Source organism: Macrosteles quadrilineatus, unplaced genomic scaffold, assembly GCF_028750875.1.
Source record: "Macrosteles quadrilineatus isolate MER2022 unplaced genomic scaffold, UCM_ALF_1.0 Scaffold_6__1_contigs__length_79288215, whole genome shotgun sequence".
NCBI classification, from domain to species: domain Eukaryota; kingdom Metazoa; phylum Arthropoda; class Insecta; order Hemiptera; family Cicadellidae; genus Macrosteles; species Macrosteles quadrilineatus.
In genome coordinates, this window is record NW_026542599.1 from 38,393,907 (window position 1) to 38,410,761 (window position 16,855).

Consider the following 16,855-nt stretch of genomic DNA (forward strand, 5'->3'; position numbering starts at 1 on the left):
TATCAACTGGAAAGCTATAATCTGCTTTGAATAGGCTAAAGCAGCAACACACTTGATAGTTTGTTAACGTATTTTAACGTGTTGTGTGTTAGTCACGGTATATGCCCCGCATCAGACCGTTCTCACCTCTTATACCTGTCCCAAAGTTTTGAAAGTATGGATTCATTTGTCGAAATAGGTTGGATAACTTTCGTAGCTATAGGATTTGGATAGCAATTTTCATTTTCTCTTTTTGAACAGCGTACATTATTTGCCTCTCCTGAATCATATAAATAAACTTGACTGTAACTACTCAATCGTTGAATACATAAACACTAATTCCTTCACTTATGTCTAATATTGCCACTAAAATTTAGTCAAAAAAATTTGTATACGTTTGTCCGAGGAACTGGCAACATAACATAGAAAGTAAACAATCCATTTGTGTTTTCCTCAATTAAAGTAGAGCGAGTAATACAAAAGTTTACAATAAAAACATAAAGTTCGCCAAGATTTGGTATAATCTTACTACTTGAACTTATAAACTCAAGGCATTATTATGGTTTCTAATAAATGTTTCGAAATATCTCGATCTGTCAGTGCCATAAGTAAAAATTTCTTGCATGCATTCATTTGATCTGACATTAGGCAAGTTTATTTTACAACCGTGACAACACTTTGTGCTTCGTATATTTTTTTTATTTCCAAAGTAAGTTGCATAGCAGAACTGGCAAATATTATTTATCTCACCAAGTGCATGTGTGGATGTGTATCTGTTAGATCAGGCCTCTCTTTCTCTACTCTCCTCATACGCAAAAGATACCTTATTATTAATTGTCTCCTCCACCCGTCTTCAATATTTCTTCTTTGAACTTGAGGCATTTTCCGTTCTTCCAACAAAACTGATTAACACTGTTTAACTTGGTCTTAACCTACTGAATATTAAAACTACTCCCAAAAAGCTAATGAGTTTCTTTTTTATAAACAGCTGTTTTTTGTTTTTAAATTTGTTCTATGTATTTCTTATGGGGAAAACCCGACCTTTTAGAGGATCCCACGCCCTTCAGAGTAGAAATTTTAAAGTTCTAAAACCTTATTGCAAAACTAAATATTGAGACGAATCTTTTGACACCTTAAACGTTGAAATTGTTCCACAAATAAGGGAGGAGTTGCGTTAACAAAATACGGCTTCGCGTATTATATATATAGGATAGGATATTAAACATACTTATTCCAAACATGTGGGTACTTTGTATTATAAGATTCCAACAATGTGGATACAAAAAATATGTACTTTCGTATTATACAGATGCCACTCTTTTACAGCGCGCTGCGGTGGTTGTGTTAGGTTGTGTTATCATAATTTCTTTTATGACTTATCTGGTATCGTTCGATTCTTAACGAAACGAGGAAAGTCCTACAAACATATTTATGATAACCCAACCTAACATAACCACCGCTGCGCGCTGAAAATAAGTGGCCTCCGTATAATACCTACCAAAGTATCACAATTGGCAGCTAAGGTGGAAATTGTTTACATTTACAAGGTGATAAATCTCCATTTGGATCTGACGAAGACCGAAGACCAATGTTACTGGTCGAAATCCATAATCCTTTTAATACCTGTTATATAAAACTATTATTATTATTACCTGTTATCTATCTATCTTCTAATATATAAAATTCTCGTGTCACAGTGTTTGTCTGCAAACTCCTCCGGAACGACTTCACCGACCGTTATGAAATTTGGTGTGTAAATTCTGTAGGTATGCGAATCGGACGTAAACTATTTCCCGTTTCGAAATTAATTCTTAAAAGGGCTCCGCCCCAGTGGCTCTGGAGTTTCCCATGTTAACCTTATGAGAAATGGAATTAATGAATCTTAACAGCTGTTTCAATTAAACAAGTTGGTTCTGTTCTATGATGTTCAATACACTGAGCTATAATAATAACTGGAGTAACCACTCTGTGTTTTAAAAACGTACCACTGTTTTTGCTGGTTTTGTTTCAGAGTTTCGTTTTGTTAGGTTGGCCGGGTGATCGGGTTGGTGGGACTTGTCAAATTAGAGGTAAGATCAAGATGGCGTCATCCTGTTTTGTTGATACAGTAGCAAACAAAACTCTGCAAACTCAACATTATGATTGAAATATAGGTTTATTTATTTATTTTACGAGCAAGAGCAACCCATTTTAACAAGATCATAAACCGATAGTCGTTATTTAATCAAATGCCATAGGGCTATTGGCCTAAACCAATATCTCCATACCAGGAAATTTGACTAGCCTATTTTCACCACATAGCTTGAAAAGAGGTAAATAAGTTAGTATTTATTTACTATCAAACAAAAACAATTTATAACGTTTCAAATAACTTTAAATACAGAGGTTTTAACGTGCAATAACTTAAATAAGTTGTTGATACAAGTCCTTGAAATAACATAACCCCAAATAAATAGTATCGTTAGGTTAGAATGAATTGGAATTATTTGACAGCATCCCACCAACCGATCACACGGCCAACCTAACAACACGAAACACCAAAAACAAACCAGCCAAAACTGTGGTACGTTTTTCTCCAACGTTTAACCAGAGAGTAGTGACTCCAGTTATAATCTATATCTCAATGGTTCAATAGCATTAAAGTTACAAGGATTATCAACAGGGTGCAGCACTATTATTTCTTTTACATTTATGACAACAGCTAATTTGCAACCAAAAGGTGAGTGAGCGTAGCGAACGAACTTCAACCTGGAGGCGAGTGAGCGTAGCGAACGAGCTAACCTGAAGGCAAGTGAGCGCAGCGAACGAGCTCCAACCTAAAGGTGAGTGAGCGTAGCGAACGAGCTCCAACCCAAAGGTGAGTGAGCGTAGCGAACGAACTTCAACCAGGACGTGATTGAGCGATGCGAACGAGATCATCTTGAAAATTAAACGTAACGGTACTTTCTTTCCATCGGTCTGTCTTAGGGGAAACCTATAACTTAGGCGATACGAAGTTCGCCGGGTCAGCTAGTACTATTATATAAAAATCTAAAGGTGTCTGTCTGTATGTGTGTGTGTTACTAATAGGTGCAAAAACTAATGAACCAACTGGCTTAAAATTTTACAAAAATATAGCTACCATACCAAGGACTATTATAGGACTATTCACATTTCGATACTGACCGTAGGCTTTGCCCCTTTGGCTTTAACAGTTCTGAGGTGAACATTTTAAAAGTAAATATTGATTGGTCTCCATGGCTGCGATGAGAACACTAACAATTTTTGTTTACATTTGCTTTGACATTTAAAGGTAAACAAGAAGAACTGCTAAATTGTATATTTCACAATTTCAGACAGCTGATACAAAGAAATTAAATATAATATTTTCCATAACTATGAGGTAGGTTTATTTTAATCTAACCTTCTATCATGGATTATTTATTCTAAAACTATGTCAATGATTAAAGAAAACAAAAAGATTCTATAACCGTTGCTGTATCAACTCCGGCTCTGCTTTGGATTTTTTAAAGCGTCTAAGTTATTAAAATAATGTTATTGATATGTTTTAATGAAAACAGTATGAAAATTACAATGTATAGATGTTTTGTATGCATTTGGAGGCTACTTTAAATAAATTCTAACTGCTTAACACGTGTTAGATTAACTTAGCATAACTTGCACATCACATTGTTTGTATATGTATATTTAGGTAAATTAAGTTATTGTGTTTTGCTAAACCTATGCTTAAATTAAACTAAAGAATATCATCAATGACTAAATTACGTCGTTGATTTTTGTTTTCTAACATCTGTTGTATATATGTAACTATATTTAATTATCAAATGGTAATACAAAATACTCTTATTTTATCTTAACTTTCAGTTCACATTTACTTTATTTGATACATTTATTATTTGTGTTTTGCCACACCACTGATTAAATTAAACCAAGGAAAATATCATAAAACTAAGCAGCACACAGTGTTCTTTTGTTTCTAAAATCAATGAAATATCTGTTACTATGTTTTCTTAATGGTAAGTGTGAAAATGTAAAGGCAATGGACGATGGTTGTATATTAAGTTGTTTGTTGATATTTTTGTATAGGTAGTAGAATCAGAGATGCAATGAAACATATACTGTATTTGCTATTACATTTTTTAGTCCTTGATGCTTTGATAATCATATTAGTTTTGTCTGCTGTCTTTAATGCTAAATTATTTGTTTGAAATTTTTTATAGTACCTATAGATATAGTTTCTTTAATATTTCAAAAGACTGTATTGATAAGGCACAGCAAAATTTCTAAAGTTTATAACAGCTGACTTTTGCTTGTTTTGCTAATGATTTATTGTGAGTGAAGAAACTGAACCTGGAAGGATATGTGATTTAATATAAAGAAGAGTGAAAAAAATGTTCATTTAAATTTTATAATTAGTATTTTTACAACTTCAAAATTGAAATTGAAAATGTCAATAATGAATTAAAATATATGTAATTAAGGGAGATGCAGGTAAATCGTGTATGTCGAAGTTTTATTCGAAGATTTTGCCAGTTTTTCTCATATCAGCCTACACAAGATTTAAAATTAATCAAAACCAAAATGGTGGTATCCACTACTTACCAAATTTAAAAGTCATGACTTAAACGTTTCTATTAAGGCCATAAAAGTTGAATTTTGTTTCTGCAAGCGTTGGCGGATGTGTAACTATTATAATGCAACAGATGTAAAGATTAAAATGTTTCTATTTTGTGTCCTCTTCCCGTTGCAAAGCACGGGTACAACAGCTAGTTTCGTATATATTTACCGACTGGTAAATGTGTACAGTATAAATGTAGACATAGTCTATTGGAAAGTGTTGGAACACGTACATAACCTAATTGTAAATGTGGTTCTAAAGCTAACTCAATGACGTAATGTTGGTATGATGTAAACCCATAGTTTTCGCTTAGCAGTTATGGGTTCAATCCTCGTCATTTCACTAATAATTTGACGTATTTGTTGTTGTATTTCTTTGTATCTGTACATTTTCCAACGACGTTAGCAATTTCAAACAGTAATAGATTGTATAATATTTACAAGGTATACACAATTTCCAATAGATACATACATTGCTAACATGCTAGATTGCAGATCGAATTTTGTAAAAGATGCAATGATAATTATTTTACAATTAAATTATTAAGTACTAAGCACCCATGAACTTTTGAGAAAAATACAAGTCACACCCCCATGAATCATATACTTAAATGTTCGCCATGACAAGAAACCTATCCATTATTTAATAATTTGCCCTTTAAGGTCGTAATTCCTTTCTAAAGGGAACTTTCCATATGCCTAATGTTAAAAATACCTCAGCTGTAAGTTTACTTATGTGTATATTATTCTTTCAATTAATTACCTTATTAAAATCTGGTGTGACTATTTGTTTGTATTACTGTATTCTGCTTTGTTTATTTCAGCTTAACCATAATCAATTAATAGTTTTATAATTTAACTAGCTGTTACCCACGGGCTTCACCCCGTTTGACTTCATAAGTATTAATAAAACTATTGATTGGTTAAGTTAAGCTGAAATAAACAAAACAGAATATAGTAATACAAACAAATAATCACACCTGATTTTAATAAGGCAATAAATTTAAAGAATAACAAACCAATAAGTACAGCTGAGGTATTTTTAACATTAGGTACATGGAAAGTTCCCTTTAGAAAGGAATAACGTCCTTCATGGGTACTTTGGGATTTATATATGGATTACTTTTGAAGTAAAACGGGGTGAAGCCCATGGGTAACAGCTAGTTTATTATTCTGCTTATTTGGCAATGACAATGACGCTGTCATGATGACGTGAAACTAAACACCAGAACAGTAACACTTTCCTCGACTCTTCCAACTCAAAATCTGCGTACCAAAAAGAGCCACTTTCGCTCCTAGTGATGAAAACTACTATTATCGTGAGTAGAAATTTCTGGAATTATCCATCAAACAACATATACTTATCACAATGAACTCAAAACCATTTAATGATGTATATACACTGCATTTATTTAAGGTCAAATGGTTTTTTTCAGCCTCTGATTGCCGTGGATCGTTGGGACGGCGATGGACCCCCTCGAAGGATGGACTCCATGAGTGAAGATGATGACGTATTGAGTGACGACCTGAGCTTCGCCGACTCGGACGATGACGTGTAAGTTAGCTCTATGTAGCCTAAAGTTTCGAGTCTGTCTTAAGATCGTCCGTAGGGAATTGTTTCGAGGAGGCAAGCCGATCAACTGTGCTAAGTGGTCGAGGAAAAGCACAGAGAAGTTGCTCAGAGCTGTAGATAAAGGAGAGATGACTTGATTTTCATTCTCTGCCCTTTGGAAGAAAATAGTAGTTTACGCAACGATTGCGTAAAGATAGTGTTAACGACACGAGTAGAAAATTTAAGAAAAACTTCTACGAGTGTCGTTAACATTATTTACGCGAGTTGCGTACACTACTTTACCTAAGACATTGTTTTAATTACTAAAAATCACTACTCATAACTCCTAATAGAGGTTATGTTTTCGTTTATAACATCTCATTGCCAGTGACAGTGATGCAACGAAACATTATATCAAACACTAATTGCACCAATCAACAATTAAATTGGCCTGAACAGCTGATTAGTTGAATTTCGAATCATTACAATTTTACTTCTCCTCTCTCAATCCTTGAACCTCATTGGTCCGTTACCCGTGTTGTTATGAGTAAAACTATGCTGTTATGAAAGTAAACAATGCTGTTATGAGAAACTTTTCAGTTCTAATAACTGTACTGAAACGGCTACTTTAATAAACGGTCGTAGGTAAAAGCTCATCCATAATCTCCTATAGTAGTTTACGCAACGATCGCGTAAAGATGGTGTTAAAGACACGAGTAGAAATTTAAAACTTCTACGAGTGTTATTGACTATTTAAGTGAGTTGGGTGTCTACTAACAATCACTACTCATAAATTCCAAGAGAGGTTTTGTTTTCGTTTACAACCTCTCATTGCCATTGACATGATACAACGACTCATTGGCACCCCAGTTACGACCACCTAGAAAGATTTTTTGTGGGCTCATGGTGAATATCAACATTGGTAATTATATTTTAAGGTACTTTGTTTGAATGTGAGGCAAATTTCTATACCATAGATTGTGTATACTAGCTTAATATATGTTTGTACCTTCATAGATCACTTTAATACGTGTCTCCCCCCAGCATATCCACAACAATCTGAGTGGTTTAGACAGCTTTACATTGAAAGAGTTTGTTATACGTTCATTGAAAGGTTATGGCGCAAAAAAATCCTTGTCAGCCGTTTGCAGTTTGTTTTTTGATTAGCAGGCAACCAAGGCTCGTCGTACGCAAGATGTTCACCAACAGCAGAGAGCGATGGCGTCAGCAGAACGTCAGCGGAGCTTTCAGCGAGTTGAGGAAACTAGTTCCAACACACCCGCCGGACAAGAAACTCTCCAAGAACGAGATACTACGCATGGCCATCAGGTAAGAGCCACAGCAAACCTGCAGATTAAGTTAATTTCAATTTTCCCGATTGGATTTTCACTAAAATATTTTCCTAACTGTCAAATTTATTCCCTATTTTATAATAACATTAGGCTAACGGGTGCCTAAACTCGGTGCTACAGGGGAGGTAAATAAATTATCGTGTTTTTCTAATGAAATGTTAAAAGTTTATGAAATAAACAAGGAAACTACAACAGGTTACTTAGAAGGTTAGTTAAGAACAACATGGAGATTTTAAATGGCTAATATGTTTTAGTTTTCCCTGTAATCATTAGACGTTTAACGACGGTTCAATATGCTATACTTTTCTTTTAGCTCTACAAAATGGTTTAAAAGAAATTTTGAAATTTTATGTTTTTTGGGCCAAAAATTGGGAAAGCTAATGTTTACCCCATACAACTCCCCATAAACCCCCGTTCCCTTAGTCCGAGCATGCTGGTTAGCGAACTCTTTCAAATAAACGTAGGTTTGCACATTTTCCCAACATTTTAGATGAATCGGATGGTTATTTTACTCGAGTTATTGTGCTTATGGTCATATAAGATTGTTTTTATTTAGTTATTGTAATGGAATTAAACAAATTTATTATTATTTAGTTATGTAATGTTTATTATAAATTTAGGTCCCGGGTCTAGGTCTCCAGTGCCGCCTACAGTAATACATGGGAAATTCACTAATAAATATCAAAAATATCCTTTTTACCGGTATCATCAAGTTATAATGTAGGGCTTATGAATTCTGACTATTAAAGTCGAGCACTATAAACTTTTTTACATCATACTACAAAGAAACAAGTACTTTTCCATCCGTTGATAGGCTGGAAAGTTGCCCTTTACCGTACCTAAACACGGAAAAGTAACGTTATGTACTTTTACCGTGTACTTAGTCAGCTGATGAAATAAACAGCTAACTGCAACGGCATATTTTATTTTCTGTGATATACAAATATTATAATTTATGTTATGTCCTAAATAAATTGTGTTATGCATTTAAAATGTACTAATTATTCTGTGTATTATGATGTAGAGTATTGTAAGTTACTCGCAGGGTAAGCTTTTACGTAAGCACGAAAGCTTTAACGTACACGCACTGTCGTGCACGTACGGTAAAACCCCATTTACTGGGCTAGTAACGTAATATACTATTACACATTTTATTTGTACATGTTGAGTAAACAATCTTCAAAGGAATGTCAAATATTTAACAAAATGGTCTGAAAACTTTGCGTTTTTTTGCATACGTCTGTCCCCCCAGTCAGCTGTTGCTTGTCGAGTACAGACTAAATAGAAGCTATATTGTACTGGCATGTATTTTCCCTCAATGTAAACTCATCAATAAGTCCTAAAATATACTGATGATACTGGTATTATTGTTGTAGTTTTAGAGAGTATCTGATTGACTGATTTAAAAACTGTTTTGTAGATACATACGACTGCTGACAGGTGTTTTGGACTGGCAACAACAACAGCAACAACTCAACAACAATAACAACAACAACCACGTGATGGAGTGTGCACGCACCTGCGATCACAGGAGGTGAGCGAATGTCTTGTTTTAAGTAACAATATGCAACAGCTATCAGAGAGCTGTAAAATCAATCATACTGTAAAAGTAGACTAATAATGCCAGAGAAAATCCCATACTCTAATACGAGCAAAATCTGTTTGTCTGTCTATCTGTAAGTTATATCTGTCTGTCTGTAATATAGAAATCCAGCGAAAGGATTTTGACTAAATTTTGAAATTTGGGACTTATAGCCTTTAAAACCGTGATTGACGACAGCCACTACCTCGGGAAAATTCGCATTTCGCTACACAACTCATTTGAAAATAAAAAGAATTTACATTTGGGTTACCAAGTAACAATGTTGGTAGAACAAAATAACAAGTAAAAAGTAAACAAAAGACTTGTGAAATGTGTTTATTACAAGCCATCCACAGTATACTAGCAAATTATAAAATAAAAATATAGTACAAATTGACAAACATCAGTTGTAACTATTGAGCAAAGATTACTCGATATAGGGGAAATTAATTAAGTGTTGGTGCCCTTTTGAGTGCACTGGCGTCAAATCAATGTTTCACTCTTATATTGTATGCACTCTTTTTATAGTTTGCATAATTTCAATTTGGACAGCTGTATTCATAATAAATTGAAATTCCACTTGAACTTAAAAGCAAAGAGTTTCCTTTACATTGCTTTTAAAATCGAATTAAACTATACCGAGCCATGGCTAGGTGCCTCGGTACTATGTACTAATACAGTTTAAATAGTAATAATGCAACAAATGAACAGTCAAAATTTATGTATACGTTTCTCTGGTATGCATTAAAAAGCCACATTGTGCTCCAGTTACAACTATTGACGATACCTAAGATTTTGGACATTATTGATGCCACTGTACTAGTCCAACAAATATAACGGTTTGAGTAAAAATGTGAATGTTTGTTTATGAATGTTGTGGTAATATTTTACTTTTAGGTACAGAAGAAGATTGTGTGGTGGATCTCTAGCCGAGATGGGACTAGTGATGATCGCCAAACCTAATGTCACCCCAGCTACCCCAGTCGTCACCCCTGCCATCCTAGAGTCTAAAACAGAACCGCAGTCTGAGAAAGAAGTTCTTTTAGATAAACAACCTGTTACCCACAAAATCCCCACATTGGACTGACGGCAAAATTGACACAATACATCTCATAAGATTGTGTAGAACAAATCCTATGTTTGTTAATCAAAATGTTTTGCACAAAAATGTGTGTAGAATAATGTGATATTTAATTGTTTTGTTTCTTATGATTTCAAATTGAATTATTACTATGCAGGACAGTGACAATATGTATAGTTGTAAAATCCGAGTTATAGAGTAGAATTGCTGTGGATTGATGAAGTTTAAAAAACAATTCTAAACACTACATTTGATAAGATAATTATTAAATTCTTTTGGTATTATAATGGAAGTAAATTTTAGAAAGGCTAACAATACAGTATGTTTAGGCCTACTAACTTAGTTTTTGTGGCTCAAGAAAGAAAATATAAAATTGTACACACATGATTAAGAAAAAAAAAATATTACTTTTTAGTACTCTGTGGCACTGTACACATAGTGTAAGTATGTAATTTTCTATGGTAGATACTCTTTCGAATTTAGTTTTTAAAATCTCTCAAGTTCAGGCCATTACTTAATTTTGAAGCAGCTAAGACATACACTGGATAATGGTATGGGATTATTGATTTTCCATAATTTTGTTGTTACCATTATGATGTTTTAAGTTACCAAAGATGATTGTATCCTACACCATTAAACAAGATTATGTACATTTGTTTTTCTTTAACCTAACACTGAACATAAGGATGGCTCTAATAAAAGTAAACGCATCAATTATTTGTAAGTATAGAACAAAATTGGTATTACAGTCCCCAAGATTTGCGTTTTGTAATTTTTATTTGATAGTATATTACGTTACTAGCCCGTTAAGTGGTGCTTTACCGTGCGAGTACGGTAAAGCTTACCGGGCGAGTAACGTACGATTCTTTACATCATATGCCAGGCCTATTACCACAGGCAATATAATACTTTATGGTTTATTCAATTGCCTGTGCTATTACGCAGAAAATTAGTACATTTAAAACTCATAACACCATTTATTTAGGACATAACATAAATTATATATGGGCAAAGGACAACTTTCCAGCTCATCAATAGGTATTGAGAAGTATCTGTTTCTGTGTAGTATGATGTAAAGGGGCTTACAACAATTAAAAGTACCGATAATTATGCCTAAATGTTAAAATAGAATACATAAAAGTATGTTTAGAACTTATCATTATCTAAATGTTGAAGAACTAGGACTTTTATTAGATAGGTAACTTTTTTTTTTTTGCTTACGATGATATAATATACTTCTAACTACTGAACATTATCTATAATATTAAAACGAAACAGTGTTTTTTTATTTCACGATTCTGAATCAACCACTCGACGGATTTTCATGATTTTTGTGTTGAAAGAAAGATAATTTTGAGAACTAGGGAATGTCGAAGCCATAAATTTAGTTTAGGGTCCCAGTTTTTTAGAAATTAAGTTTTAATTTTTAAAAAGTCTAGCAGCCGACGCTTTGATTCTAAACTAGCTTTTGACATAAAATAATTTGCTTAACATAACAGCTGTAAACATTCAGCTTTTGTGTCACAAATTCAGCGTCTATAATATTAAAACGAAAGTGTGTTTTTTTATTTTACGATTCTGAATCAACCACTCGACGGATTTTCATGATTTTTGTGTTGAAAGAAAGATAATTTTGAGAACTAGGGAATGTCGAAGCCATAATTTTAGTTTAGGGTTCCAGTTTTTTAGAAATTGAGTTTTAATTTTTAAAAAGTCTAGCAGCCGACGCTAAGATTTTAAACTAGCTTTTGGCATAAAATAATTTGTTTAACATAACAGCTGTAAACATTCAGCTTTTGTGTCACAAATTCAGCATTTGGATAAAAATGTAAAGACATACTTAGGGTTGATGTGGGTTGACTATGTGTAATGCTAATCATTGATACGTTCAATTCTTCTGTGACAGATTAATTAAATATACATAGTAAAATACTAGGATGTCCAAATTATTTTTTAAAGCAATCTTTGTAATCTTCGATTTGTTTTACAGCAATATAATTTGTTTTAACTAACAGCTGGTTAAATATAAACTATGGAACTATGAGGTTATTTTATTTACTCTTATTTTGTCATTTATTATAGGAAATAAGTAAGATTAGTAGAGATAATTAGACCACAGTTTAAAATAGTTTGGACCAAAATTAATTAAACCACAGTACAAATCGAGGCTCTGTACACGAGTCTTAATAAAAAAGGATAAATGCAAATTATTTTACTATTCCACTTTTCGAGGAAAGAATAGAAAAATAACAATGTTTATATGTTTTAATTCTTCATGGTAGCTTTTTGTTTACAATTAATGTTTGTCTGCTTTAACTTTGTTTGGATTAGGCCCGAAAATGTTGATGTCATAAAAAGAAGATCAAGAATAATCAGGAATCACGATTTTAAATTACCACCACAACCTCAGCCGAGTTTTATACAAAGATTGAACACAACGTCAACATTGACCTAGGATACTGCAATTAGACAAACCATCCTTTTATGAAATCGTGTTCAGTGTGGTTACGTTTGGGGGGTTCCTATCAGCGCCCCCAAACGTGAAAATATCACTTTTATTTCAACTATGAATATATTGTAGTTTAAATTAACTAATATGGGAAATTACGATGTACACTTATTCAATGAGGGTGGGTTATTATTAAGGATAGAACTGATAACGGTATGGATAATAAACATTGACAATTACGTCATTAGCTTTACTAGCGTGTTTACTTTTTATATTCCTGCTACGTGTGGCCAGTTCTTTTAGTAATCGTGAGTTCTTTTTTTTTCAAATGAATGTTATTTGAACCAAACAGCTGTTTCAAAACAAACTGTTATTGTGTTTACTTTTCTTTGTTTACGCTTATTTATTTAGCAATTAATGCAGTGAAATTGATATAAAGGATAGGTGTGACGATTAGTTTTGATTGAGTTTTTGGTTTTGATTAGTTTTCACCAAAGTTAAATTATGTGTACTGTGAATTTTATTATTGTGAAAATTATCGTTTTATTTTAGGTCGTTTTTATTCAGACCTACTGGAAATTGTGTATAGTAGTTGTATTGTGGTGATAATAACTATGGAAGAGGCAGGTATGCTATGGAAGGTGGTATCGTTGACTAAGTCTATACACTTCTCAATTGACTATTACCCTATTACTCTCTCTACTGTAGGCTACTTATAATCAGTGTGCGTCTGTGCGAATCGGCTGCAAATCTCACTTCAACGCTTTTCACATCGTAAAAATTGCAGAATTGCTGTTTTATTGTAAAATTATCGGATTTAAAATGCATATCGTATAGGCCTATGATGGAATAAAAACATATTTGGTCACACAACATTTGTTTACAAGATGATTTTTCACATTAAAACTGCAAGAAACTTTATCTTTATATGTGTAAACTAGCTGATCTGAATTGTACACGGTTTTAACTGACTACTGAATTCCCGTACGTAGGACGGGCTAACACCTCGTTGTTTTTTAAAGTTACATTTAAGCACAGTGCTGGGCGCTGGCAGGGATTTAATAATGCACATTTCTACAATGAGTCTATACGTCAAGGTTCAAATGCGGTGGGCTATTAGTAGGAAGTGAGTTGATTTAAATTCACAGCTCCAATTTTTGCATCCGGTTCATAAAGCAAGTTGTCCAGCAAATAACCTTGGGATCTTGGACGGTGAACGGTGAAGGTACGTCCCTGACTGGTGGCGCTAGGCGATTGTAGCGGCGGAGAGCGGAACTAACAATGCCACGCGCGACTGTTGAGGTTAGAATCGGTTAGTCGATACGATTAATCGAATACTTGGTCTCTTAACATCGAATGAGGTAAGGCAGTGCTCGGTAGTGTCAAAAAATACTAGGTAGTCGAGAAATAATTTATTTTATTGTTGTGAAAAGTATGAAATATATTAACTTTATTTTCTAGTTGATTACTATCACGTTTATTATTTTTAATGCTTTAAATATGAATTTATTAAATAATTAATTTACTATTGATTTCAGATGTGTAATATGCAAATAAAACACATTTAGTGTGTATTTTGATAAGGCATTTTTAATGAAATAGCCTAATGTAGTTCCATGTTCCATTTGATTGCCACAGGCACTCTTTGTTCAAAATTTATTAGTTGCTTAGTGTTCAAAAGATAGTCGGAGTTGGTTTGTGTTATTTAAGAGATTATTTTTGACATTTTCCATCACGTTAAGTAAAAAAAGGGTTACATCGTTTCGAGGAATCTAAAAAATCACAAAAACTGACATATGTGAAAACAAACATAAGACCACTTTCCCATATTAAAAAAAGTTGAATATACAATAATATATTTTTTTAAACTGATTCAACTTAGCAAAATTTTTATTTATATTTTGGTATGTTTTTAATTTTCTCAATGATCTGTTTTCAATCGCATGTTCTTTTTAAAAATTCCGTTAATTGTAAATTGTTTACATTCATAATTATTTTGTTCATTTCATGTGTTGATTTTGTCCTCATATGCATGTATATTAATAGAAAATTCGTACTGTTTCATGTTCTATCGTCCATCGTTACGAATCTAGAGGAATATGCACAGAATTCGTTAATGATTAAATAAGACCACCATGGTTTATAATGTTTTTATGTGTGTTACTTATTGAAAAAATAGCTAACTAAGCAAACAAACTAATATCATACGAGTTATTTTATTTTTAATAAATATTTGACTAATTTATATACATATATGTTTCATAATAGAACAAACATGTGTTTTTATATGTATATGTATATGACATTAAAAAATACTAATGGAAATATGAAGAAAAAAATCATATAACTTATCAATTTACTTATTGATTCATACCAACCAGATCTCCACTATATATATACAATTTTGTACTAAAACTAGATAAAAAAAAATGTTTTCATTACACTGATAAAAATTGTTTTAACAAACTTCAAAGTCATTAATACAGAAAATTATAAATCATCGAAACTAAAATAACATCAATACTACTTCATTCTACATTTCCGACCATTTGAAAACGTCAAACCCCAATAGCTTGTCGATAGGCACAAATCGATTGTTATAGTACCGATAGTATCGAGTGAGTTCTATCGTATCGCGCCGCGCACAATAGGTTAGGTTAGCGGGCCGAATCAGTTGCTGTTGCTAGTCAACTTTCGTAAGTCAACAATAGAATTTACAGCTGATACGTTTTGTGTGTTTGTGTTTTGAAGGACCGGCTGTTTGGATATCAAAATATTTTGACCGTAAGTTATTTTCTGTACTTATCGCTAAGGAATCTACAAACACATGTTTTCTTGTCATTGTTGAAGTAGTTGTTCTACTTTTGTAAACAAAATTGTAGACTGGAAAGTTATACAACTTTCATTGTTGATTTGATACCATTATTGAATATCGAAGGAAGATTTAGTCGTGACCGATCTCATTTAAAATTTTTACTCGCATTTTTTCAATTCGAATTTATTTTAAAACAATTAGGCTAATCTGCTTTAAAAATATTAACGACTTGAATTTAATATTCATTTACAAAGATGGTGACAGATGGTATTTTTGACGGTGTTTTTTCTGTAATCAGTTAAAGTGATAAATTAAAAATGTTTAAGAGATTTGAAAGGTAGACTATCAACGATGACTTCTAAATAGACTGGAAAAAAGTGTTAATGGTTAGAGTTGTTACTAAATATACGTGTTATATACAGTTTGTGGTGAACAATAACTTGTTTTGGTCGCAATACATTGTTTATACCGCGAATATTGCTTTACAAACACTTAATAAATTAATAATACTATATTATATAGCACTTTAGTATACCTAGCAATTTAAATTTCTAATACACCCACGAACAAGTATCCTACCTGAGATAGGTACTAATAATATTTGAGTGAAAATTAGCAAACACGATGTTTTGAAAGGATTTTAGGAATACTAAGCGTGGGGTAATAGGCCTACGTAATTTGAAACTATAGGCCCCTATACACATTTATGAAGTAATAAACTGCAACACAAATAGCATGTTGAATGTGTTCTTATATTTTATTATTAATAGGCCCTACCTAGTGTACAAATTATTCATACATAGTATAAAATTTATTGACCTTGAAATTTTCAAATTACGAATATTCTATAAACTTTTTTACAAACGAGTATCATCGGGTAGGAGCCCAAAGGGCCACAATTTCTAAAAAAAAAAAAACAGCTTAGTTTTCCATCCCGCTACATATTGTTATCCACTCATCATTAAATTTAAATGTTAATGCACGCCACTTTGCCAGTTCATTATCTACGTTCTAGATAGAAGACAAGAAGACAGTAAGCTGCATTCAAAAATTGTACAATTTAAATTTATTATTGTGTTATTTATAACCTTGTTAAATAGGTAAAAGATTTTTACTGGTTATCGGGGTCAGGATGTAGCAACTCTTTTTATCCTAAACTAACAATTAGACCAGGACCAAGAAAACATTGTTGTGACGTTCGACGTTGGAAAAAGTCCTAGATTAACGTAAGCAGAGACAGAATTACCCTAAACAATTTTGAGTTTCTGAATTTTTAATTCTTCTTATTAAGTCCAAACTTCGCAACTGACAACTGATTTAGCTCATGCAGTAGAAATATAATTTCTCCATCACTGCATGCATTTCGCTTCCGATTCAATGAAAAAGAAATAGTTTCTAATGAATTCAATTTTATAATACATATTATTA

At 32.7% G+C, this 16,855-nt stretch overlaps 1 protein-coding gene across 1 annotated transcript in view; it reads left to right on the forward strand.

Annotated features, from left to right (window-relative positions):
• The first annotated feature begins 15,278 nt into the window (after positions 1-15,278).
• LOC128997674 (putative ferric-chelate reductase 1 homolog) overlaps positions 15,279-16,855 on the forward strand; it is a 56,786-nt gene continuing 55,209 nt past the window's right edge. The window contains exon 1 of the mRNA XM_054423320.1: positions 15,279-15,396. The gene's annotated coding sequence lies outside the window, so the exon portion shown is untranslated. The remainder of the gene's footprint in view (positions 15,397-16,855) is intronic.